This window comes from Eretmochelys imbricata, chromosome 5, assembly GCF_965152235.1.
Source record: "Eretmochelys imbricata isolate rEreImb1 chromosome 5, rEreImb1.hap1, whole genome shotgun sequence".
Lineage (NCBI taxonomy): Eukaryota > Metazoa > Chordata > Testudines > Cheloniidae > Eretmochelys > Eretmochelys imbricata.
The window spans coordinates 56917278-56941906 of record NC_135576.1 but is presented as its reverse complement, the minus strand read 5'-3'; the positions used below and the strand labels follow the sequence as shown (position 1 = coordinate 56941906).

Sequence of the window (24629 nt, the reverse complement as noted above, 5' to 3'; positions counted from 1 at the left end):
GCTCTGCCACGGTTTCCCTGTGCAACCTTGGGCCAACTCACTCAGTACCTTGCCTGCAATATTAGCACTATCTTACCTGATAGGAATACTGTGGGGATAAGTATATTAAAAACTGTGAGGTGATGATTGGGGTCGTATAAGTACCTGAAACAGATATACAGAAGTTGCATTTTTATAACTGACAATATCTAATGATTACGTAGATCAGTGCAAAGCTTTTGTAACACTTTTTTTAAAAATGAGACAAAATAGAACTATTATTTTTCTTTCATGCTTTCTGTGCAGTTAACTGTAACCTCATAAAATCTGAAGAGATTTGTGAAAGAGATTAGCTTTTTCTGTGATTAGGCTTTGGAAACTTAAGGGAAAGGCAAAACTGAAAAGTACAGTTTTCTTGGTGTCCACAGGATATGAACAGTGTGGGCATTTTCATTTAAAAATACTTTTCAATGGCTTGCCAGTAGCCTCAATTTCCGATGTGGAGGGACCACCCTCCTTAGTGGTAAGAGGCAATTCTTTCACTGTGCTAGTTTAGTCATGGGCCTTTCTTGGGCAGAGACAGCTTATTTTTGTAAAGCTGTCCCAAAATATGTATTATCCATGGACTAGGACCCATCAAAGAGACTTGTTACACTTGTAATGATAGGTTGGACTTTTACAGCCAGTACAGGATCTACTAAGGGCTCTATTTGGGTTTCTTTTTTAAAAATTAAATATGTACATATCATTTTTTCTCTCTCTGTATCGACATGTGTTAGCTGCACAGTATTTGCCCAGAAGAACCTATGAAACACACACCCATGTTCTTTCCGTGGGTAGTGGTGGCTAGTTGGAGATATGCTTACAGGGATTTCTGCTGTTATATACTACCCTAGGTCCTTCTCTGGCATCAGTGGAAGTCATTTGCATTAGTATAATGTAATACTTGGCCATGAAGGAGTTGATTTTGGTCCGGATCTAATGCTATACTCAGTATTCAGTAAAGTCAGAGTGGTACCCTCCCTTGTTAGTACTGTTGGAATTTCATTTTCTGTGAGTTATTTTTCCAAGTAAAAATACAGATGGCATTTTAATGATTATGTTTGAGGGGGATGGCCTTTTGAAAAAAATATGAATTTTATTTTTGGAAAATATTTGCAATGTTAGTGGTAGAAATATAGTTGCTCAGAAAAGGTAATTCTTTAGTAGTAGCAGTTCTAGGCTTCTTAAAAACTGAGCTGACCTGATATGACAGATTTCCTAAGATACTGAATGTCATTTTAACATTTTTAGAAATTAAAATATTTTTAAGCTTTGAAATACACTGTCTGACTAGCTGTTCCCATTCCCGACTTCTGTTGTCTAAAAAAATTTGTAATATGGTAAGAGGTAGGTATGTTTGGTGTCTCCAAAGTCATAGCAGTCCAGTTTTGATTGTGAAAAAAGTTAACTGTTAAAATAGAACATGAAATATAAGCAGTAAAAAACATTATACAATACATTCAATACATACAGCTCCCTCTATGCATGGAAGACATCTATTGAATAGAAAAGGCACCTTTGACAGAGAAACATAATTTTTTTAGCATTTTGTTAACAGTATTGTTAACAAAATTCTAAACAGAACTGTAGGTCCCACGACAATCTGCTTTATGTGTCTACACACCATTGGGTAACAAATCATATACTCAATCCCACAGTAGTTATGCACATAAGTAACTTTCCTCAAATGAGTCATTCACTTGAAGTATTGGCTCCCAAAGATATATCCCAACTAAAAACATGCTTAGACAAGACTTGACGGGCATCTCAAATCTTGGAGGACCATGAAATCATAAATAAAGAGCTCGGACATTCCTGTCCAAATAATGGGGTTGATAATAGATACAGTTCACCACAAAGTATTCATGTCCCAGGAGAAAAAAACAGATGCTAAAAAAACCTCATTATTTGTGTCTTATCACTTGGCTGTAAAAAGGAAAAGGTCTTCATATCTTCCATATCTGCTTGGATCATTTGGCATATATCCAAGGCACACAAGGCAAAGAACTTGTTTCCTTCTTCTGAAGCAGGAAACAGCCTCATGGGCAGAGAGATTATAATGGTCTTTATAGAGATTTGTAAGGCAGCAAGGTGATCCTTGATGTTTTCCATCACAAAAGGTATGCAAGCTTCATCCAATGCTGCGTTCAGCCAAAGGTGTTGCACACAGTAGTCCCTTAGTAAATCAGGAAACAGCGTACATGCATCATTATTTCAGTTTCAGTTGTATATTAGACTAATGTTTTCCTTCCTCAGCTATCCACTATAATATAATGCCATTGAAGGATCTCTGGCGCTACTGTGCTAAAGAATAAGGTAACTATATATCCGTGCTTACCCAAAAATTCCCTCTCTTGAAGCAATAAAGTCCACTGGCTGTGGAATTTATCTCAACTGCCAGCCTCTTCAGCAGGAGAGGTTTCTCTCTGAACCAATGACCAATAGGTTTGAGTTTTGCCTCCAAACTGAAGACTCACCGTGAGATCTTTTGATCTCTTCTACTTGACATAAAGGAAAATTTGAGTAAGCATATATACATTTTCCTGTTCCAGTATGTTCTAGTCTGAGAAGGCCATGTCATCTGCTCAACTGGATTACTTACAAAGGCTTCTGAAGAACTATCACTGTTGTAGTTTAAGAATTACAGCTTTCAGTCTACTGAGACCTGGAGGGTTTGGGGCACACTTTCAATAGGTTAAGTTACTCGTGCAGTTTCTGCCAGAGTTAACAGAAGTTCATTATCTAATTCTCTCTACTCCATCCTGAACTTTTCCTCCAGTCAATATTACCACTCCAGTCAGGCCACAGATATACAAGGAGTTGTTTTTAGTACTTATGACACTCAATAATGCCAGAGAATTTGTTTGTCACATACAGTTGCATTTTTAAGAAAGTAATTTATTTTTTATTATGGAGACAATAAATGTTAAAATTCAAATACTGTAAGTCACTGATAAAGTGAATAATTAAAATGTTTTCAGGATCAGACTCTGATTTTATATGATGTAGTATAAGCTTCAAATAATACGTTTTATTTACCGTAATTCAATTTGGTGAATTGTAAACCCATTTTTAGTCATCAAGAGAAATGCAAGACCTTAATGTAATGCATGACCACAACTAGTTTTTGTGTATGTCATGTAAATACTACTTGCAGTACATTTTGCAGTTTATAGTCCAGCTAAATACACACAAATACATGGAAATCTCTGTTTGCGCATGTGTGGGGAAATCAAGTGGTTTATATTACCAGATGCTAAGCTTTATGACTGAATTAGCCAACTATTTTGTTGTGCTGAATATCAAATTAATGGTAACAGGACTTTATTGAGCTTCAGAGTGGTGCTGAAGTTCAAGGTTTGCTTGGCAGACAGAAGAGTCACGTCACATAGTTTATGTGCTTACAGTGGGTAATGTAAAAATGCTAATTAGCAAAGCCATTGGCAGAACACTGATGATATGCAACTGTATATCTCTTGCCCATGGATTCTGCAAGTACAATATCCATGCTGGAGGAATGCTTGGATGATATTGTCAGCTGACTCTTCCTCAATCCAGAGAAAGCAAAAGTTTTGCCAATGGCTACAGTTCATCTTTATGAAGATCTTTTTCTTCATGCATGTCCCTGCTTATTTAAGGGATTTCAGCACAAGTAGTCAGGTTAAGAATCTGGGTATTCCATTCATCCACATCTTCTTTGTGGAAATCTGTGCTCTGAAAGAGATAGAAAAGTTTCTTTTTTAGTTGTATAGTTCATATAGACTGCACCCTTATTTATCCTTTGATGACCTTATAACAGCAACACATGCCCTCGTGATGGGAGAGGATTATTGTAATTCCCTCCTAGAAAGGCTTTCAGCAGTGCAGCTCTGTCATTTGCAGCTTCTTCAGAATGCAGCAGCGCATTCACTCCTTGTTTTGAGCAAATGTGATAGTCTTACCTCCACATTGACTCATTTACATTGTCTGCTATGAAGAAGCAGTTTGATTTTAAGTTGGTCCTGATGGTTTTTAAAGAACTTAATGGTGAAGATACTGACTGTTTTCAAGTTTCAGAGTAACAGCCGTGTTAGTCTGTATTCGCAAGAAGAAAAGGAGTACTTGTGGCACCTTAGAGACTAACCAATTTATTTGAGCATGAGCTTTCGTGAGCTACAGCTCACTTCATCGGATTTTCAAGTGTTTTCAAGACTTCTTTCTTGTGCATCATTTTGACAGATATCACCACTCAGATGCCACACAACTTTTAGGAATCTCATCGTCCCATCTTGATTGGCAAGTTACGTCTTTTGATGTGATGGGCTTTAGGCTGTCAAGCTCCCTCACAAAATCCGTTTTACATTTATTTGCACAAAGATGTTTTTCAGAATGATTCTTATAATCTCCATAGTTATTACCTTCATCCTCAATAGTTTCTTTTGGGTTGTAAGAAGAAGGATTTGATTACTTTTTATTATGGTACCTCAGAATTGTTTTTATGATGCTGTGCCACACTCTGAGGATCTTGGGGGCAGAAAGTGGGAGGATTTTAAAAGTAACATGATTATTATAGACAACTGTAATGGCATATTAATTAATTAATTAATTGATATCTAATTAATTGTGTAGTAGTAGTGTAGTAGTAGTAGTGTGTAGCAGCAGCATTGGTGGTTCAGTGGTAGAATTCTCGCCTGCCACGCAGAAGGCCCGGGTTCGTTTCCCGGCCAATGCAAGTGCAAACTTTATGGGGGAGGGATAGCTTAGCAGTTTGAGCATTGGCCTGCTAAACCCAGGGTTGTGAGTTCAATACTTGAGGGGGCCATTTAGGAATCTGGGCCAAAAATTGGGGTTTGGTGCTGCTTTGAGCAGGGGGTTGGACTAGATGACCTCTTGAGGTCCCTTCCAACCCTGATATTCTATTACATCTATTACATAGTTTTAGAAGCCAGATGCTGTTTACCTTTCTTATGTGAGCATACCCAGTAAATGGGACTACTGACTGAAGCAGAGGCATGCAGGATTTAGGCCTCCCTGTGTAAATTTAGTATAATAATACCTAGGAAAGACAACTTGTAAAATCACTCTAATTGAGGCTTTATTCCTTTCTTTATAAGGATAAATCTTGTCCCCAGTGCACAGCCCAAGTCACTGAGATTTGTGCTAAGGTGAATTTAAAATGGGAATGGATCCTCCTCTTAGGTTTCTCTGCTGCTGCTACTACAGATCTTGTAGCTCTTGTGCCTTGGATTGGAGAATGGCCATAACAGATCCACCATTCCTTCACGACAGAGCTCACTAGAACCTAAATTAGCTGTAGCTAGGTCCCATCAGATCTCACAAGCTTAGCAGAGTGGGCTGGATAAATGCACGGAGGCAAGATTTTTCAGAGACATATAGCTGCTACAGAAATTCATCTTTTGGTGATTCAGGAGGCAGAATCCTGTACTGGATTGGTGTTCCAGTTTGGTTCGAAGGCCACCAGTGCTGACTTTTTAAAGACACTTACAAGTTGAGTCCTTACCACTTAAAGGTCCCTTGGCATTTTGTGCAGTAGTAGGGTGTTTACGCCAATCTTCTGGCTAAATTTTCGATCAACTATTTACATTTTGCCTACCTGCATCCCCGCTGCACTTTCAGCTGGAACATTCTTCACCATTTCCTGTCCTAAACAATTACACAGTGTGCACTGATAAATAGCAGTCATTTTTCATCCCAGAGGGGCCTGCATTTCAAATGTGTATAACTTGATGCCTACCAGTAGTTTGTAAACATGTTAAGTGTCTGGTCCTGCATTTCTTATGCAACCATTGATTTCAAATTTTCAGTGCACAAAGAGTGCAGGAAAAATCTCTATGATCCCTGTCCTGCAAACCCTTATGCATGTGCTTAACTTTAAGCACAAGAGTAGACCCACTGCCTTCAGTGAACACTTAAGTGCTTAAAGTTAAGTATATGCATAAGTGTTTTTTATGTTTGGAGCCTATCCTGCAAAGACTTACCTGTGTGCTTAACTTTACACACTGTGAGAAGTTCCTTGACTTGAACAGAATGAATTACAGTGGGGAAAACTAAGGACATGCATACGTTTTTGCAGGTTTGAGGCCTATGTTTATAAAGTATTTTGGAATCCTTTGAGATGAAAGGTACTACGTAAATGTGACTTGTCTTAATAACACGATGATGGCATTCAGAGTTCCGATCGCATTTTCTAACCTGTCTATATTATTACGTGGTGCACTTTGCTCTGTAGAGAGAAAATACCCTTGTTTTTATTAAGTTTTACAAATGATATTTAAAGCAAAAAGAAGGAATTGGAGAAAGCTGACATGGATACCTGAAGCTGTACTCCACTATATTTAGCTCTTTCCAGGGGTGAAAGTAAGTCGAGTGACTTACCGGTACTCTGGGGCCAGCTCTGGTCCCCGGAAGGGCGGGGCCTATGGCGGAAGAGGCGGGGTTGAGGGGGTCAGAGCCAGCCCCAGCCCACCCTGTAAGGTAAGTGCCCCCCCCACCGGGGTAGCAGCAGCAGCTTGGGGCTCTGGGGGCTATTTAAAGGGCCCAGGGCTCCCCTCTCCTACTTCCCTGGCCCTTTAAATAGCCGTGGGAGCCCTGGGGAAGCGGCGGGGCTCCAGCGGCTATTTAAAAGGCCCGGGCGGTAGAAGCAGGGGAGCCCCAGGCCCTTTAAATAGCTGCCGGAGCCCTGCAGCCGCTACCCCAGGGCTCCAGCAGTGGGGCTCTGGAGGCAATTTAAATGGCCTGGGGCTCCCCTCTTCTACTGCCCTGGCCCTTTAAATAGCCGCCAGAGCCCTGGGGAAGAGGTGGGGCTCCAGCGGCTATTTAAAGGACCGGGGCGGCAGAAGCAGCTGGAGCCCCAGCCCTTTAAATAGCCCCTGGAGCCCCCGCTACCCCAGGGCTCCGGGGCTATTTAAAGGGCCCGCGGCTCCCCTGCTTCTACTGCCCCAGTCCTTTAAAATAGCTGCCAGAGCCCTGGGGAAGCAGCGGGGCTCCAGCGGCTATTTAAAGGGCCCGGGCGGTAGAAGCAGGGGAGCCCCAGGCCCTTTAAATAGCTGCCGGAGTCCTGCAGCCACTATCCCAGGGCTCCAGCAGCGGGGCTCTGGAGGCAATTGAATATCTCCAGCCACTGCTGGGAGCCCCAGGCCCTTTAAATTGCCCCCTGGGAAAGCTGGGCTGCTCCAGTACGGTGCAGCAGCTCTTGCCGTTATGCCGAACTGGGGCGTACCGGCTTACTTTCACCTCTGGTTCTTTCTAAATGTAGGTTTAATATATTCTTCTTGTCTGGCCAGCTCAGATGGTGGAGATTATAGTTACTTTTTCACATGTCTTTAATTATATTATTTTCAGTAATGTTTTGATGGATTAAAATAAATTTTAATAAAACAGAAAATATCATGTACATTATAACTCCACTGAAGCAATGGTGTTATAGCAGGGATGGATGTGACCTATTATTTTAATGTTAAATTGGGAATTTATAAAGTCTTATTCCCTGCAGAGTCTTCTGTGTGCTATATTCTTAATCTTTAGATGGTAAACTGGCATCCAGATAGAATATGGTACATTTTTAATAGCAATGACTCCTTTGAGTAAGTTTTATTGTAGCATCCTGGAATATCATTTATTCTTTTGCTTTATGATTTATTCGTTCTAGATACAAACTGTAAAGGAGGTATGTTAATCTGTTTTTATTCAAAAGTACAAACAATAGCTCTGCTACAGTTTAGGGACTGAATAACCAATATGGACATGCTACTCATTATTACTTATGCTATATCTTATGTTAACAATGAAGGATATTGATAAAGTAATAGATCTTCTGCAGAACTTAAAGCATTGATGAGCAGTAAATTATTCCATCCCATATGATATGTTCCAAAGGATTGCTATAAATAAAAACCATAAGATTCCTGTTTTTTATTTAAAAAGATGATGTGCTTTAATGCAGTATATGCTAATATACTTGAAAAATGTTCACAATGAACTGCCTCAGAATTATCCATAAGAATTACAATACTGTATATGATTTTTTCCTCTTGATTGAATACTTAGGACACAGTTCTGCAGGGATTTCTGCCCTACATATGTCTGAATTTATACAATTAAAATAGAAGTGTGTCAAAATGCAACTCTCCTCTCTAAATTGTTGGAAATTGTTATTCGCCTACCTGGATTTCTCAGCATGCAATTAAGAATGGGCCATTATGCAGTGGGGGAAGGGAATCGGAGGCAGCTTTAACTTGGGTGTCTGGCACTTTTGGTACATGGCTGATAACCCAGGCAGACCCTGACCTTGGCAACATTACATGAGCAATCTTTGTATACGGATGAACTGTTCTTGAACAATTTCTCTAATATATTTGACACAAAAAGGTTTTCCTTTTAACAGGCATGCATGTTTTCTTGTTCCCCTTTCTTTTTAATCTTGAACAAATGTATTCAAAGAAGCCACTGCAAGGAACCTCCTGTTTTCTATTTCTCTTTTCAGTCTCCCTAGATCCCTTTCATAGTACACTGGTGTTTGGTAGAGGGACTGGGTAGAGGTTGTTTCCACAGTTGTTGCTGTTGTTTTTTGGTCACACTCATGTGGTATCATTAATCTGGAATACTTAAACTTGGATGGAGTAGAAGGAATTGATGGTTATTTTCCGTGTTCTAGTATATGCAAAGCTAAAGTGTGAACTTTGCCTCATCACCAGAGGCTGCACTGTACTCCAAACAGAGAAGGTGGAGGTAAAGGTAGTGACATTGTGACCATTGTCATGAGTTCAAATACCAAGATGGTAAACACCTTATAAATTCATAAGTAAGCTGAGTCAAGTCTCATCCTGTATTATCAGAGCAACTAATTCCTATGTTTTAGGTTCTAATAGAGGCTGTATCTGTTGTATGATACTGTGTATAACATTTGTGTCTACATCAGGATTTGCTCTGATCCTCCATATGTACAAATTGGAGCATGGTAGCACGTTTTCCATGTGATATGGTGTTTTATGGAGGGAGGTGGTTTTTTTCTTTTTCTTACTTTCCTTTTGTTGTTGTTGTTGTTGTTTGGTATTGTGGGGCTTTTTGGTTTTGTTTTTTTACTGCTGAATATAGTGTAGCTAATGCATTTATGTGCCTGCATAGAACTGCAAGGGGGAAACAAGATACACATGTCTGGATGCAAAAAGTCAGAACACAGCCCTAAGGCTATAATCTAATCAAGGGAATCTGCTGCTATCATAATCTCAGGCTGAGTGGTTGATAATCAGTATCTGAGCCTGAGAATACACTGCAGTTCTAGCATATTTACTGAAGGGTTATGCTGAAGAAGATATTTTAAATGTATGTTAGATTTAGTGACAAGGACAGTGGCAGGATGTATAATGTTTTGGTACTGTATTACTTATTCAACATGTTTCAAGTAACCCTGCAAAAACTCCTGTACTGCCAAACAAAGGTGGTACTCACTCACCCTTGAGTAAAGTAGATTATTTTTTTACTATTCCAAAGTTGGGGGAGTTAATTTGGAACTATATTTCTTGTCATTATTCCCAGAACAGGTGGGAGTTCTAAGGAATCAGATCACAACACAGCAAGTACGTGGCATTGTTGAGGGGAGCTTGTGTTAAAGCCACCATTTCTATATGGTATACACGTCTCCTGCCCACCTCTTGATTTCACAGTGTGAGTGAGGTGTAAGCCTGTTGTAGAAGACCCAGAGCAGTAACAGTGGGTTCATTTTCTGTAACAAACAACACAAAGGTACATAATTAATAGACAGCTGTTTGATTATTTAAAGTTAATATTCATTCAGTAGAATGTAAAGGATGAACATTTATAGTGCTTTTAGAAAAACAGAACAAAGTTCAGAATACAAGTGTGAGAAAAGTAAAGTACTCCTAATTAAGTGACTACTAATCTTAATGTACAGAATTCAGAATATTACATTGAACTAAATCTGTCTCTCCACCCAAGATAAAATTACACCATTGCAGAGGGCCCCATCAGGCCTAACAGTAAGATGTTTACTGTGCACTGAAGTGCTTTTCTCACTAAGAGCTTAGTGATCTTCAGTGGAAACAAGATTGGGTTCTGTTAAAAAAACCCTAAAATCATTGCAACATAGCAAATATTTCTAATACATTGTCATATTCATCTAGATTTAACACCATTGTAAACTTTAGAATTCAAAGTAGCCTTCCACAAGGTCATGCTAGCATATTTCTTATCAGTGAAGATTGCAGTATGTTATTGTAGTATATCTTGGAATTCTTAAGATGAAGTTGTTTAATTAAAAGTTTATGGTGTCAGGTTAAAAAAAAGTTATCATTGGCAGTAAACTTTAAATGATCGAGTTCAAGTCAAGTTGGCAATTGACAACAGTTGTTTGAAATTCAGCCTTGAAAAAGTGGATTTGCTCTTGAAATTGAAGAGTACAAAGAAATGCAAGCTTGTGATCAAGTCCCATCTTTATTTTCTTTAACCACTTTTCTGTCATTTGTAGTTAGAGGCCAACTAAGAGTCTGACCAATATTTAGAAGATAAAGTGAAAAACAAGCTACCAAAATACAGTCTGATTCAGACTTTGAAGTTTATTTTGTGCAGTTATCAGGAAACTAAACTGACTGAGTATGCTTTAAAGTGCAAATTTTACCCTTCAGATTATTTTAAACTTCTTTTTGTATGATTCTTTTACACAACAGTTAATATTTCTGACTTTTCTGCTGGTCCCAGAATCAGGAAGCTACGATTGTGACATAAAGACAGTTTTGCACTTCTTCCACTCCTTGGTTCTTGTGCCAAACAAACACAACTCAAGAGTCAAACCCCATAGATGGTACTGTTATGTGTCAGATTGTGATATTTAAACTTCAGAGAAGCTTTTTGACATTTTGTAAAATGTGATTAGAGTACTTCAGTAAATTCAAGATGCACATTGCTGCATTATGGAATGGTCCTTTGACCTGGCTTGCAGATAAAGGATTGTCTATCCAGATATTTGGGGAAGCGTTGGGAATTGTGGACAGCTATAGTTCTGATTTATTTCCTCTCAATTTCTGCTCTTTTTATCTCATATCTGTGGCACTCCTACTTACCTTTTCAGCATCCCAGGTGTGGGATTCTACATTGCGAACTGTAATAAGAAAGAGCAATAATCCTTCCATTGCTGTATCTTAATCCATGGTGCCCTAATTCTGCAAAACTAGAAAGTGTCATCTTCCACACTTCTTGTATTGGACCTCTCCAGCAACGTTTTCATCTAGTGTATTGTGTTGATTTTGAACCTTATATTTACTTTTATTTCCTTTTGCTCATAACTCTTGTGTGCTCTAGAGCGTACTCCATTAACTCTGAAGAAGCAGTTGATTCCGATGAAATGGAAAAATCCACAGTTGGAAGCAAAGGAGGAAAAAAATTCCATCGACTCTCCTCCCTATAACTCCTTCCTATGGAATACCTGGACCCCACCAGCAAACCACACAGATCTCTCGCAAACTGCTGTCTTTATCTACAGTCAGACTTTGTGGGCCACCTCCCTCCTCAGTGGCAATAGATTAACATCCCTGTGGCAACTATAGCTATGTAGCATACATGACAAATTAATATTAGGAAATATTACTAATTAATAATAACTAATTATGCATTTTAGCACTCTTTCAGTGCAGTGCAGTAGATGGAAACAAGGAAGAACATAAAATCTGACTAGCGAGCTCTTTACTGACCACTAACAATAGCTCTGTGGATCATTAATGGTTCATAGACTACAGTTTGAGAACCTCTATTCTGAGAGGTTGTTGCAAACAGTGGCCGATAAGGGTAATTTCTCACCTGTGTATATGGTTTCTCTATGTCCTAAAGAAATTGGATTTCGTGTACCAGACATACTAACTGGGTTGTATTACCAAGAAATTACAGCTTCTAGCATTGCTCTTTCTCAGAATGCCTATGCAAGATATGGGGAGACGCCCAAGAATGGGGGAGGCTTCCCCTTCTCAGCTGCATATCTGAATGGAGAAGTTTCTTCTCTGCCCTGTGTATGGTGTCAAAACCAACTGGGTAGAGTGAATTTTCACTTCCACTTCTTTAGCAGGGTCTGTGTATGTCTCTTGTTGATGCATTCCTCTGCCAATGAGAATTTGTTCTCTTGGAGACTGTCTTCTCTTGCTTGTGACTTCTGAACAGAACAAATCATTAATCTTACCTTCTAGTCAAAAATGTTCTTTTCTGATAAATCCCACTAGTCCTGCTTAACAGTCACACAATAGAGTCTCCCTTCCTGTTGTTAGAATGTGGACACAAAGTGGGCAGTGATGCCTTCTGGTTCAAATTAAATTGGAATCCTAATTTGGGTTAAAAGTAACATGTTTGAAGTGAAACATGTTTGGATGGAAAACTAGATAAGGAAACCCTGCTGCACGAAAAGGGTTTTCAACTTTTCTACCTGTCTGGCTGAAAACACTGAACCAGGAACACCATTGTTAAGGAACCTTTTTGAGACAACCATAAAAGGCTTTGAAGGAGATTTCTAAAAATGCTGAGTATTAGAATAATTCTCAAGGAGGAAATGGTGACCTGATATGAAAAATACCATTTGGTAAAAGTTATCAGGCATCTGACTACTTCAGGGACCAACATCACAGTTACTTCTCAGGTTATTGAAGGTTTAAGCCTCTGCTTTCAGAGTAACAACATTGAGACCCTATCTAGCACATTCTGAATAATGAAACATCGGACATTTCTGAATGTTGAGACTTTCCACAAGGTCCAGTTTGTGGATATGTTTTATTGAAAGAAACAATATGAACACAAAAGAGAACATAAAAGGGCAGTAATAACATTGGGCATTTCAGATGTGCATTTTCAATAGCCATGTTATGAGACACAGATAATTGGGATTGCTATGCAACATTTGTCCATGATATAATAGTAAACCATCTCACAGGAGCAATCAGCAGGGAAGAAGAAGTATGGAACTCACAATGAGCTTAGGCTACCATGACCTCCTGGGCCAGTCAGGAACTATCAGACTCATGGTCACCTATTTGCTGGACAGCTTCCCTATACTGCCTAAACTAAGAAGGAAAGGATGTATATGTGAAGGGCTGACTGTCCAAGCAGTAAAGACAGAATCTTCTCTTCGGCTGTTTACACTTCCTAGTCTGCCTTCTAGTTCATACTCATGTCATGAAGTGCCCCTGCTGTGATCCTCTCTCCCCTGACTTAATAACAGAAATTACATAGGACACAATTCCCCTTGCCTCAGATTTGTGCAACTGAGTTTGTTGGCATGGCAACTCAACACTTCAGCTACTGGAATGGATTGCCATAATCCCTAGGAGATTGATCTTTGCCTGGATCAGGAACCTCTGCACCTCCTTTGCCATTCTTTTGTCCCTCTCTGATTGGTGGAGGCATTGTCCATCTATCTCAGGACTACTCGCCTGACCAGGAATGGGAAAGGGCATTTTGCCTTCCCTTGGTCTGCAAGCAGTGGATTTTATAACCTCTTTTGAGTGGACAATGATCATTTTACTCATGTGTGAGCCCACTTGAGACACCCACAGAACTCTGAGAATATACAAATGATTGTTGCCTGGGCACCAATGTGAACGCTAAGAAAAATTCTGAGAGAATGTCCAGGATCCATAGTGATAGTATGTGTGAAGCCCAAAAGCTCAGATAGAAATATATGCCATGACACCTTCATACAGGAACGTTCCTTGGTCTGGAATTGGTCTCGGTTTTGACCAAAAACACTGGACTGAATGAAATGAGATTGTATCTTTTCTGGCCTTTAGGACTTATCTTTTCAGAATATAACACTATTATATCACTTGATGTTAGAATTATGAGTTAACTTAGACTTATCCTGAGGAATTGCAACTGACAGGTTAACTGTGAGGGATAAGCCAGTGTACTTTCATTATGCTTTTACCAAAACTTATCCAAAGAGGGAGTTCTAGGACATCATAAGTGGTGTCACAATGAAAAATAAGCTCTCATTTTTGAAAGAGAAACTGAAGTAGGTATGACCCCCTGTATTTTTGTGGAATCTTGGTTCTGTATTGTAACTGAAGCAGTGCTGAAATGGAGTAGAACATTGTATACATGACAGTCCTGAGTTAGCTACCTGCACTCTCAAAGGCTCTTTTTCAGTGTTTGATGGTATCATGGGGTATATGGCTCCCTCCACCAATATGATGGTATTACAGAAAACTCCCAAAGTTACAGCCAGTGAGTTGGAGGAGGAAGAGGAGGAAGTGTGAATGTTTTTCTTTGAGTTAAGCATTCACTTCTGAAATACACTTGAAAAGGAGTCCTATCCATATTTGCTCTTTCTATGGTCTTTTCCTGAAAAGAGTGATGAAAGAGAAAGACCTTGCTGACCTTAGAAATTGCTATTCTGCTATTAATAGAAATGCTTTCTAATTGTATAGTACCTACTGAGCTCAAAACACTTTATTAATATTAATTAATTAAGCCTCCAAGCTACCTGTGAGATAAGCAATGGGTATATAATGATCAGTGCACCTAGCTCTAAAAATGCAACCACCTTTAGGGTGGAACATTGCAGTTGTTTAATATCACACAGCGACACAACATTTGTCAAGGTCAGGAAGCAAAGAGTGTCTTATTCAATTGCATGAGAATTTAGGTAGGCAGAATATAGTAACTCAAGTTGGAATTCAGCCAGGACACCGGAGTTAACATCCATAACCTTTTGGTTTTAGATTTCATTTGAAGCACTGTCTCCTATATCAGTATAGTGTCCTCTAACACCATTGATTCAAGATTGTATCAGATGGGAATGCAACTCACCACTTCCTGTATTACCTACTTGTTTTTTTGGAGGTCTCTCATTCAAATACAATTAATTAATTAAACTGAGTAATGGCCAGAGGCCATGGGGGGCCCATTGTGGTAGGTGCTATATAAACACATAGAAAGAGACAGTCCCACCTCTGAAGAACGTACATTCTTCAAAGTTGACCCAGCCTGACCCTGATTGGCTTGTGAGAACTGACAAGATCATAACATATGGTATAGCTGCAGGGGGTCAGGAAAGTGTCTCTTGCATTAGCCAGGGCTGGCCATATATCACTCAGATTAAGAGTAATTGACACCTGTTTAATTGAGGCTGACAGGCCATGAAAAAGATGAGCATCTAATCTTGCGGTTTTACCTGGGAGAGGAGTTCCTTACTGAAATAGGGCTGAAGAAATGGAGGCAAATATACTATCCTTCTATATCTAATTCTGTCTTGACATGGAGCATGATTTGTTTCTGGCAGGTTAAAAGTCTGTTTCGTTTCCTTTTGACAGAACCCAACGCTTTTTCCAGACACAGTAGGAGCAACAATATTGGAACTCCTGGGGCATTGGCTAAACACCCTTATTCAGATCCTTTGCTCCTGCTCTGGAATGACAAAGCCGGGGGCTGGGTTTGGACTGCGCCTTCCAAACTAAAATAGCCTCCGAATCTGCTTTTCTTTTCTTTTTTTTCTATTTTGTGAGATCAGTCAGCTTCTACACATCTGAAGCACGAAGAAACCTCTGGCACATTAGCTTGCAGAAATATTTCTGCATATTCCATGACATTGAAACTGAAATTCCATCTTCTCTAACTTGTCTGCTATGGATGGGATGCTGCATTTCCTCTCCGTCATTTTTTCAGTCAGGCAGCTGAAATACCACATTGGCTAGGACCATCAAATGACAGGTCCCTGCTCTTCTACCCCCAATGCTTCTTACCTGCAGAACAGAATGTCGTAAGGCTGCAAGAATCAATTTATGTGGGCTTGCATCCAGACCACCAATCTTTAGCTCCCTTTCTTCTTATTGAGAATTATCTCTGTAGGATCAGACTGCAATGAGGCTGCCAAAGACAAACTACTGTGGCATGCAACCAGGCCATCCACCCTCTTAACTTCTTGTGCTAAATGTGAGAGGTTTCAGCAGGAGTCACTGACTTACTGGTGAGTGTCTCTCTTCTGAAGAAGCTGCTACATGAACTGGAACAAATTATTTAGGAATCTAACATCAAAGGCAAAACAGACAATAAATATAAAAATAAAGTTTCTGGCCTATAAACAGTCCCAGAACCACACTAAACGGGAAAAAACAGCAAGAGAATTGCTTCCATCTACTGGAGCCAAAAAACAACTGACGAGTGAGCTCCTAATAAAAGGAGAGTGATATCATTTTTGATCAGATTATGCTTCTCTCCAGCAGCTGGTATGGAAAAGTAAATCTTTGGGCTGGTATAGAATGATGCTGGATAATTCAAAATGACTTAAAAGTATCCTTCTAGGCTTTCAAGGGCCTGGGATTTCTACCTGAGAAAGTGCAAAGTAGCTCTAGTTAGTTATTATAGAACATTTGCAGCCGATTCTGTAGCTGTTCCATGGAAAGTCTATGGAATTGAGCCCTTAATTCCTAACTGTCCATCCTGAGTAGACACAATATATTTTGTTTTTACTGGTGTTAACATTTGTATGTTAGGCTATTGGAGAGTCAGTATTTTTTGAATCATAAAAGGACAATAGCAGACCACTCCTTTCATCTTTGTAATCCCTTGTTACCATGCAGGCTTTATCCAGCTGTGATGATCTGTGGCTTTCCACGCCATGGTTAGTCAGGTTCCTGGCTCCAGAGCCTCCCAACCTATTTTGCTGGCCAGCAGCAGAAGCTATTTCCTTTGCTGAAGCAGGATGCTGCTGCAAAGATCTGCAGAGGGGAATAATAAGCTATCCACCCTCCTGTCTGCTTTTCTCCTGCAAAACTCCCAAACCACCTCCTCCATTTAAAAAAAAAATCAACCTTATAAACCCTCAGTACTCTGGAAAAACTACAAGAATCTACATAAGGGTGCTTTTGGACATTCAGATTGGCCCTTCAGCATCCAAATGTCTATTTAGTTTCAGAATCTCAGACCTTGAGCCTATTCCCGTTGAAGTCACTGATAAAATTGTCATTGACTTGCAGAGGTACAACATTCGGCAAATGGCACAGCATTGGATACCCTAACTTAGGGACCCTGTTTTCAAACTTGAGGAACTGGTTATTAAAATAATTGGAAAAAGAGCTATAAACTCCTTCCCAAATTAGGTTACAATGTGCCATAAGTGGCATTCATTAGCAGAGGTCATCACTGAATGATCTGAATTAGGCCCTAAGATAAGGCCTAAAACATGTTTAAAGTACTTGCTTTTTTAGAATTTGTTAAATCTGAAGTAAAAAAGACCATAGTGTAGATTTCTCATCATGAGATATTACAATAAATAAACAACACATAAGATCTGATTATCTGTGTGCTTGGAAAACATGTTCCTTAAAAGCACTGGATTTTGAAATTTACTTTTACCTTTTCTTGTAAATTTCTCTGACTATAGCTACACAGAAAGAAAAGTTAACGTTACAGAACAGGAAATCACTCTGTGAGACAGTATTTCCTTGGTATGGGTAACACTTGCTTTTTGATACTGTGTTCTTAGGGTTGGCAGCAATTTTATTAAGCAATTTTATTTTTTTTCAAGAATAAAGAGCAAATTTAAAGCTGGGTTCTCTAAACCTTGTAGTGTGGTTGCACAGGAAATTGTCAGAGGAAATATAATGGAAAAAAAAAACCCGTAGTATTTGTCTGTGTTTTGTTTATTTTACCATTTATAAAGTACTACTTGAACTGCACCTTGAATTTTATTATTTCTGTTTAAAAAAAACTCTAGGTGCAGAATTGTGTCTTCGTTATTAGCTGTAACAATGCTGTTAGTATTAACGTGTTCTGTCCGGTCTTTTTGTCTATTCATTCCAGAATGAAAATTAATCTGTTTAGCTAGAGGCTACATAGTTTACTGTCATTAGTTGGGGACAGTCAAAGATATGTGACTGTTTCAACTGCAGAGGAGCTTTGGGATTTTCATCTATTGCTGAGATCTTAATCAAATATGTTACTGAGAGTCCGTGAACACACCCTTGAGGGGGGGGGGGAAACAGTATAACCCAAAGATTATTCAAGCTATTTTAATAAAAAATATATGTGTAATGTTTCATTTCTGCCTAAGTTTAATGTAATAAAGCACTGTAGAGGATATTAGTAAATTTTACACTTATAAATGGGATTAGAACTTGGCTAGTGCAAGAAAAGGCAGAAATGTTGAGCAATTTTAGGTCCTTCTCTCAAAAAAACAGACACACGTGCTTTGCTTTAAACTCTGTGACTTCTCAGTGTATAAAGTTAAGCATGTACAGAAGTCTCTCTAATCGGGACCTAAGAAGCCATGGCTTAGTTGTAACAGATGGTTGAGCCCCACCGCAGTAAGCAATGTTTTAAGAGACTGATCTTCCCATAGTGAGTGAAGAACACATGCACGCACACTACATGCTCTAACATTAATGGATGCTACATTGATGAATCTTCAGTGTTTCAGTGGGAAAATAGACCACTTTCAAGCCTATTCTATTTTTGTGGACAGCACTGGATTTCCATGCTGTCAATGTTACTGTTTTAATCAACATGAGATTTTTTGTTTGTTTTACTGAATATTAATTAAAACCATGTTTTAAAATGAATTAACTAAAAACTTTGTCTTTACTGGGTTTCTTTCAGAAAGAAAGCGAGGAAACATTTCCTTTTACAATACTATGTCTTCACACACACACGGTAAAATAGATTATTTTAAAATTACTGAGGCTACTGATTGGTACATAATGATCTAAACGTTATAAAAGAAAAAATATCTTAAAAAAACAAACAAACCCATCCTAATCACTCAGTGTAACCACAAAATTCAGCCCGACACCTGCAGAGGTCAGGCAAGGTTCCCTACCCCATCTCCCCAGTGTCTTCTGGTGGGTTTTTTTTTTTCACATCTGCTTCCTCTGAAGCATCAGGGATGGCCATGGCTGGAGGTGGGACATTGGATAGAGAGGGCCAGGGCTTTGAGGTGGCACCAAGCATTCTCACTTTGAGGTGCTTGGCTGGCTAGTCCTTTTTCACATGCTCAGGGTCTGACTGATCACCATATATGGGGTCAGGAAGGAGTATTCCCCCAGATTAGATTGACAGTGACCTGGGAGGAGGGGTTGCCTTCCTCCACAGCATTGGGTGTAGATCACTTGCCAGGATTATCTGGGTATCTCTCATTTAATCATATCCCTGTCATTGCAGGGACCTCAGGCACTTGTCCTCCTCAGTCCCTTCTATTCTGTGCCCGTGGCCCATAATAGTCTAATCTCCAGTGAGCTGTAATATTTTGGCCTAATTTGGGTTGTTGGGTTTAGTGTGTGGGTGTTCGGTGCTGTTGGTGCCTGCGATATGCAAGAGGTCAGACTGGATGATCTGGTGGTCCCTTCTGTCCATAAGGTCTGTGACTCTAAAGGTTTATTCATGCAAAGGACCTAGAATGGAGATTTATGAAGAAGCGGTTTAGAAAACATAGGGGTCAGTTATATCACAGTCAGCATAAAAAGTGTTAGCAAAGCACTAAGCTCCACTTCCCACACGTGTACACACATTCAAAACACACATTTTGTTTTATGTTGTGCATATCTTTATTTTAACGATAGCTGAGGACCAGATTCTTATCTCATTTTCCTCAGTGTAACTACAGAATAACTTAATCTGTTGAGTAGAGTTACTCTGGAGTTGCTGCAGTGTAACTGAGATCACCCTCCTGGCCCTGAGGCAGCAGTGCAGTTTCACAGAACTGTATTTTTGTAAAGATAAAGGACAGGCTGTGTTTTCAGAGGAATGTCTTGACAACAAAGTGCATCACTGAAGGCCACCTCACTCACAATGAAGGTCTGTATTTTAAAATAGCACTAAAACAAAATAACTGCTGTGTTTTGGCAAAGGTCTTAACTATTTACAGCACTACGTAAGAATAGTAAATAGTGCATCAGTACCCAGATTGCCCTAGCTGTAACCCCAAACCTGGAAGAAATACTATAATTACGTTTTTACATGTTTTTAAAACATAGTAGCCATTGTCAGTTTAAATATTCTGAAGCCCAGCCTGATACTGCCTTTTAAAAATGCAGAATTTTGATTTCCGACAGCTGCATTGGGTCTTAAATCATATATTATCTTTATGGAGCTTTTTGCTAACATATGTTAATTGGCTGTTTTCTATGACAAATTATGAACTCTTACTTTGATGAGGTTCAATTGCAATCATGTTGAAGTCGAATACGTAGAGTTTCCAGCCCCCGCTGGCTCCTCAAACCACTACAAACATCTGCACGTCACTGCAGTGCTGAGTAATGGCAGGATTTGGGTTGGTCTGATTTTTCTACAGATTTTTTTCCACAGGATATTTTCAGCTCTTTGCACTAAATCTGTTTCTGGGTTTGCCCTTTTTAGCAGAAGTATGTTCTAAAATTAACATCACGTCTTATATAAGATCATCAGAATACAATGAGAAATAATTTACAGCACAATACATTCAGAATCTGTTTTGATTGTACTGAAACTTGAGTGCAGTTGGTTGAAATGAAGGATCAGTCATTATTCATGCTCCATGTTACAGTTAACGTTTGTTGGGGTCATGTAGAATTTGTGGGAGCATAAGTGATAACTGTGTTTAAAAGTCAGTATGTTTTATTTTCTGATCAATTGCGTTAGTAGATCAAGTGTTTGAGATTAGTTTTATTTTTAGAAAACTGGGAAGTACTGTATCTATTTTGTGATTTTTTTCACTAAGAAAATGGTGTTTCCCTTCTGGAGAGGAAACATATGTCTGATTATGTTTTGCATAACCTTTGCACATCTTCCTACCAGTAAACGAAAGATTGTATTGCAATTTCAGTGTCTTTGTATCTCCTTCATGTCTAAGTGCTATTATGATTACATTTGTTAAGCATGTAATGAAAAGAATAACAAATAGAAAACACATTTTCCAGCATGGTTAATGAGTTAAAAGATATGGAACCAGTCTTTCTCTGAGCATTTTTTAGTTTTTACATACTACTGTGATGGCACAATCTGACAATACTATTAGTTTTTTATAACTCATTCATTACAAGCATTGCAACATACAGCATTTGTTGCATGATGATAAGTTATCATCCACAGTATGTAGAGAAATACAAGAATACATGTATTTAAATAGAGGGAAAGAAATGTAGTCATTAAGTGATTTGAACATCATCCTTTTAAAAACTGTGTCAAACAATGTCAATTGCATTGCAATTAATTTAGCAGAACATCACATGGTTCAGCCTTGACCTAAAGCAAATGGCTATAGATAAATCTGTCCTATTTCTTCTTCAAAGCAAAAGATGGGGGTTAAATTTCGAGGCAAGTGTTAGAGTTTAGAATAAGGAGAGCCAGATGTGAATAGAAGCTACTTCAGTCTCATGAGGCTGGTTATAATTCAGACCTTTCCCTGGGGTAGCACACAATCAATGAGTTCCAAATCCTGGGGCTACCTGCATTTATGTGAAGGCATGGGAACATTGCTTTACAACTGACTACTGAACATATGTGAAAAAATTAGAGCAGAAATTAAGGGTAAAAAAGGTTAATTTCAGAAGTTACTCATGAGCACCATGTTTCTTTGAAGCTGTTGGAATTAAGATGATTTCTGAGAGGAAAATATTGAAATGAGGAAAGTGTTTTTGTAAGAGCATTGTAAACAATCTAAAAATTATGCTATGGCTATTAAATAGCTTCCTCTAATCACTGTTGTTTAAACATATCCTGTGTTTTAAAGGAAGCAGTATGTAGGTCATATGCAGCACAAGTGACTACATTTATGGATTTCTCTTTGCTAGAATCTAAGTGAATTGAAACAAGGAAGACTTAGAAGGGGATGACTTCAGAATTGTTGTCAATACTTTAGTGTGTCTGCACTGTAAATTGATACATTGTATCTTGAGTTAGTCTACACAATAGCATTCAGTTCCACTTGATAGGACTAGCTTAATTGGCTTTAAGAAAATAAAGCAAGGTAAAGAAAGATGTACACGTGAAAGAGAGGACTTGGCATTTTATTGGATTTTGAGGCCTGTGAGCCATGTGTCTTAATTGGGGCCAGTTGGGATCAGTTAATAATTGCTGTCAGAAGATCAAATTTAATTCTCTTTATAAAAAGACCACAGTGGGACAGAGTTAAACAAATTGTCATCTGAGGTTTCAAATGAACAAAGCTTTAATTAGGTTGATAAGGATGCTGTAAGAGAGAGAGAGAGAGAGAGAGAGAGAAAAACAGGAAATTGATGAATGTGCTATGTACCATATTGGGCCATGTATGACAGTACTGTCAAATATCTTTATTTTGAGAGGATACATATTAACATATAGGATTATTTTGCTAGTATATGTATCTAAATGCTTTTGACAAATAATATAATTCAAAACTTTTTGATCTTAAACAATTGGGACTCGAGATTGTGACTATTAAACTTTTGCTATCTGCTTTAGCTTAGGGACCAGCTTCATATATTTGTGTACTTTCTCATTATCTGTGCCAGATGAAAATTGCAGAACCTATTTATTAATTATATTCAGCATATCTGTAGCTTATGACAAATATTCAAATTAACTAATTAGTTCTCAGAACACTTGTATAAGATAGGTAGGTATTAACCCCATTTTATGGATGGGGAAAATGAAAGCAAATTCCCAGATGACTTAATTTATTAGTGGCAGATGCAAGATTAGACGTCAGGGGTGGCTGCCTTTCAGCATTGGGCATGCTCTTCTATACTGTGCTGCCTTTCAGCTTTACTGCAGTTTTCTGTTTCTAAGACTATCTTATCAAAAATTACTTTGTATATCAATACATTTATAAAAGTGCTTTTTCTGATTAAACATAATGTACATTCAAGGCCACAAAAAAGATTAGCTAATGTATCTTTTTATTGATTTTGTTTTGTTTTTGTTCAGCTTACTCCTATGATGATAATAATGCTATGTTAACGATGATCCATTAAGAAAAAAATACTCTTTCCAGATGGAATGGAGATTAGTAACCAAGTGCAGTTTGTTTGCCAAGGATGAAATCCACAAAGGTACTTAGGTGCCTATATCCCATTTTTAGGCACCTCTGTGATCCACAAAACTCCTGCTTGGATGCAACCTAACCTCATAGGCCCCTAACCTTGCTCAGCACCCAAGTTTTTGCCTCTCAGCATGCATGCTGCAGCTTCATTCTAGGCTCCTGGGTACCTATTTCCCTCCTGAACCTGTGCACTGCTGCCTCGCGCTAGGCGTCCACCTAAGCCCCAGAGCAATTCTCAAACCGGGAATAGGCGTACAGCTGCCTTAATTTCATATGGGGATCTGATCCATTAGGTGAGCTCAAAGGCTGCCTATTGGGTCAGGTCCCTCCGGCGAGTTTACACAAAGTGGTGGGGGGGTGGGGTGGGTGATGATTTCCCATATAATCTTTAGCACAGTGCTTACTGTACTCACCTAGGATCTGGTTCAAGTCCCCGGCACCTCTCCCTCCCTGCTGGAGGGGTAGAATGAATTTAGGGATTAGGTGGTTCTCAGGTGTGTGCTTTACACACTGGGCTATGGGCTATTCTCATGTCGGGTTTCCCTCAGTCTTTCCACTATAATTAAATAAATAAATATTAATTGGGCAAGTGAAGGAATTAGAATGGCTCTGAGAGGCAACGGACCTCTCTTCAAATCCATTTTTCCCCTTGGAAGGAAGGGGGACTTGAACTGAATTTTTCCCACATCCTAGGTGAGTACTAAGCTACAGGTTATAAGGGAGGTTCTCCCTCCCTCTCGCGCCTTTTTGGGTGGGAGGGTCCAAAACATGACTTAGGTATCTGAACACCTATCTTCCCCCAATTCATGGATCATGAGCAGAGATAGGTGCTTAAATTCAGGGTACAGGGAGGCACCTATCTCCGAGAGAGGGATAGGGCTTAGCACAGACATCCTTCATTGGTGTGTCCCATTGGCTAGTTTAGGTGTCTCCCTGTCTAGTGGGCTGGCTTTGTGGATTGCAGTCTAAAGTGCCTCTCTCTCCCCTTTTGTTGTATATAAGCCTAGGTGCCTAGCTCAGGCTTTGTGGATCACAGTGTTGTTCCTGTGATTTTCTAGGTGTTGCAATGCAAGTCTGGGCCTAAAAGCAGTAACAACAAAGCAGCAAGATTTCCTTGTACAAATGAAGTGTATTTTGTATATCAATCTTCAGGTGATATTTGTCAGGGATGTTGACTTTTTGCATTAGATGTTGCCAAACATGCTTTGGGGGTGGGGGTGTGGGATGAGGGGGTGGAGGTTAAAAAAAGTAACCAGATGCATGTGCAATGGAGTGGTTACAGCTGGGGATCTGTAGACAGGCTGTGATGCTAGATAGTGGCTTTTATACTTGCAGACAATGTTGGGTTTACCTTTGTGGTAAACACCTTCTGAACCAGTAGAAATTTGCTTCTTCAACCCTTGAGGTGAAAACTGCTAGACATCAGTTCTGTGAAGAATTAGAAGAACAAATCATCATATGGAAAGTATAAATTAGTTACCTAATGTAATTCTCAAAGACTAAATAAGAACTATGATGTGCTTGAGCAGCATGCTAAATTAAGTGTTTGTTTGATGCCTTTTTAACTGATTCAAGATGGATCTTAGGTATCTAGAGTGTCTTTCTTTTAACCCTTTAGAATACTGAA

General features: G+C 39.1%; 1 protein-coding gene and 1 non-coding gene across 6 annotated transcripts in view; both read left to right on the top strand.

Annotated features, from left to right (window-relative positions):
* The window catches only part of MEF2C (myocyte enhancer factor 2C), a 137275-nt gene that overhangs the window by 19558 nt on the left and 93088 nt on the right, over window positions 1–24629 (top strand). The window contains exon 2 of one of the 5 annotated variants that reach the window (XM_077817174.1): window positions 18607–18660. The exons of the other annotated variants lie outside the window; for them this stretch is intronic. The gene's annotated coding sequence lies outside the window, so the exon portion shown is untranslated. The remainder of the gene's footprint in view (window positions 1–18606; window positions 18661–24629) is intronic. 5 annotated transcript variants of the gene reach the window in all.
* Window positions 4662–4732, top strand: TRNAG-GCC (transfer RNA glycine (anticodon GCC)). Its single transcript has one exon. It is a non-coding gene; the product is annotated as a tRNA-Gly (tRNA).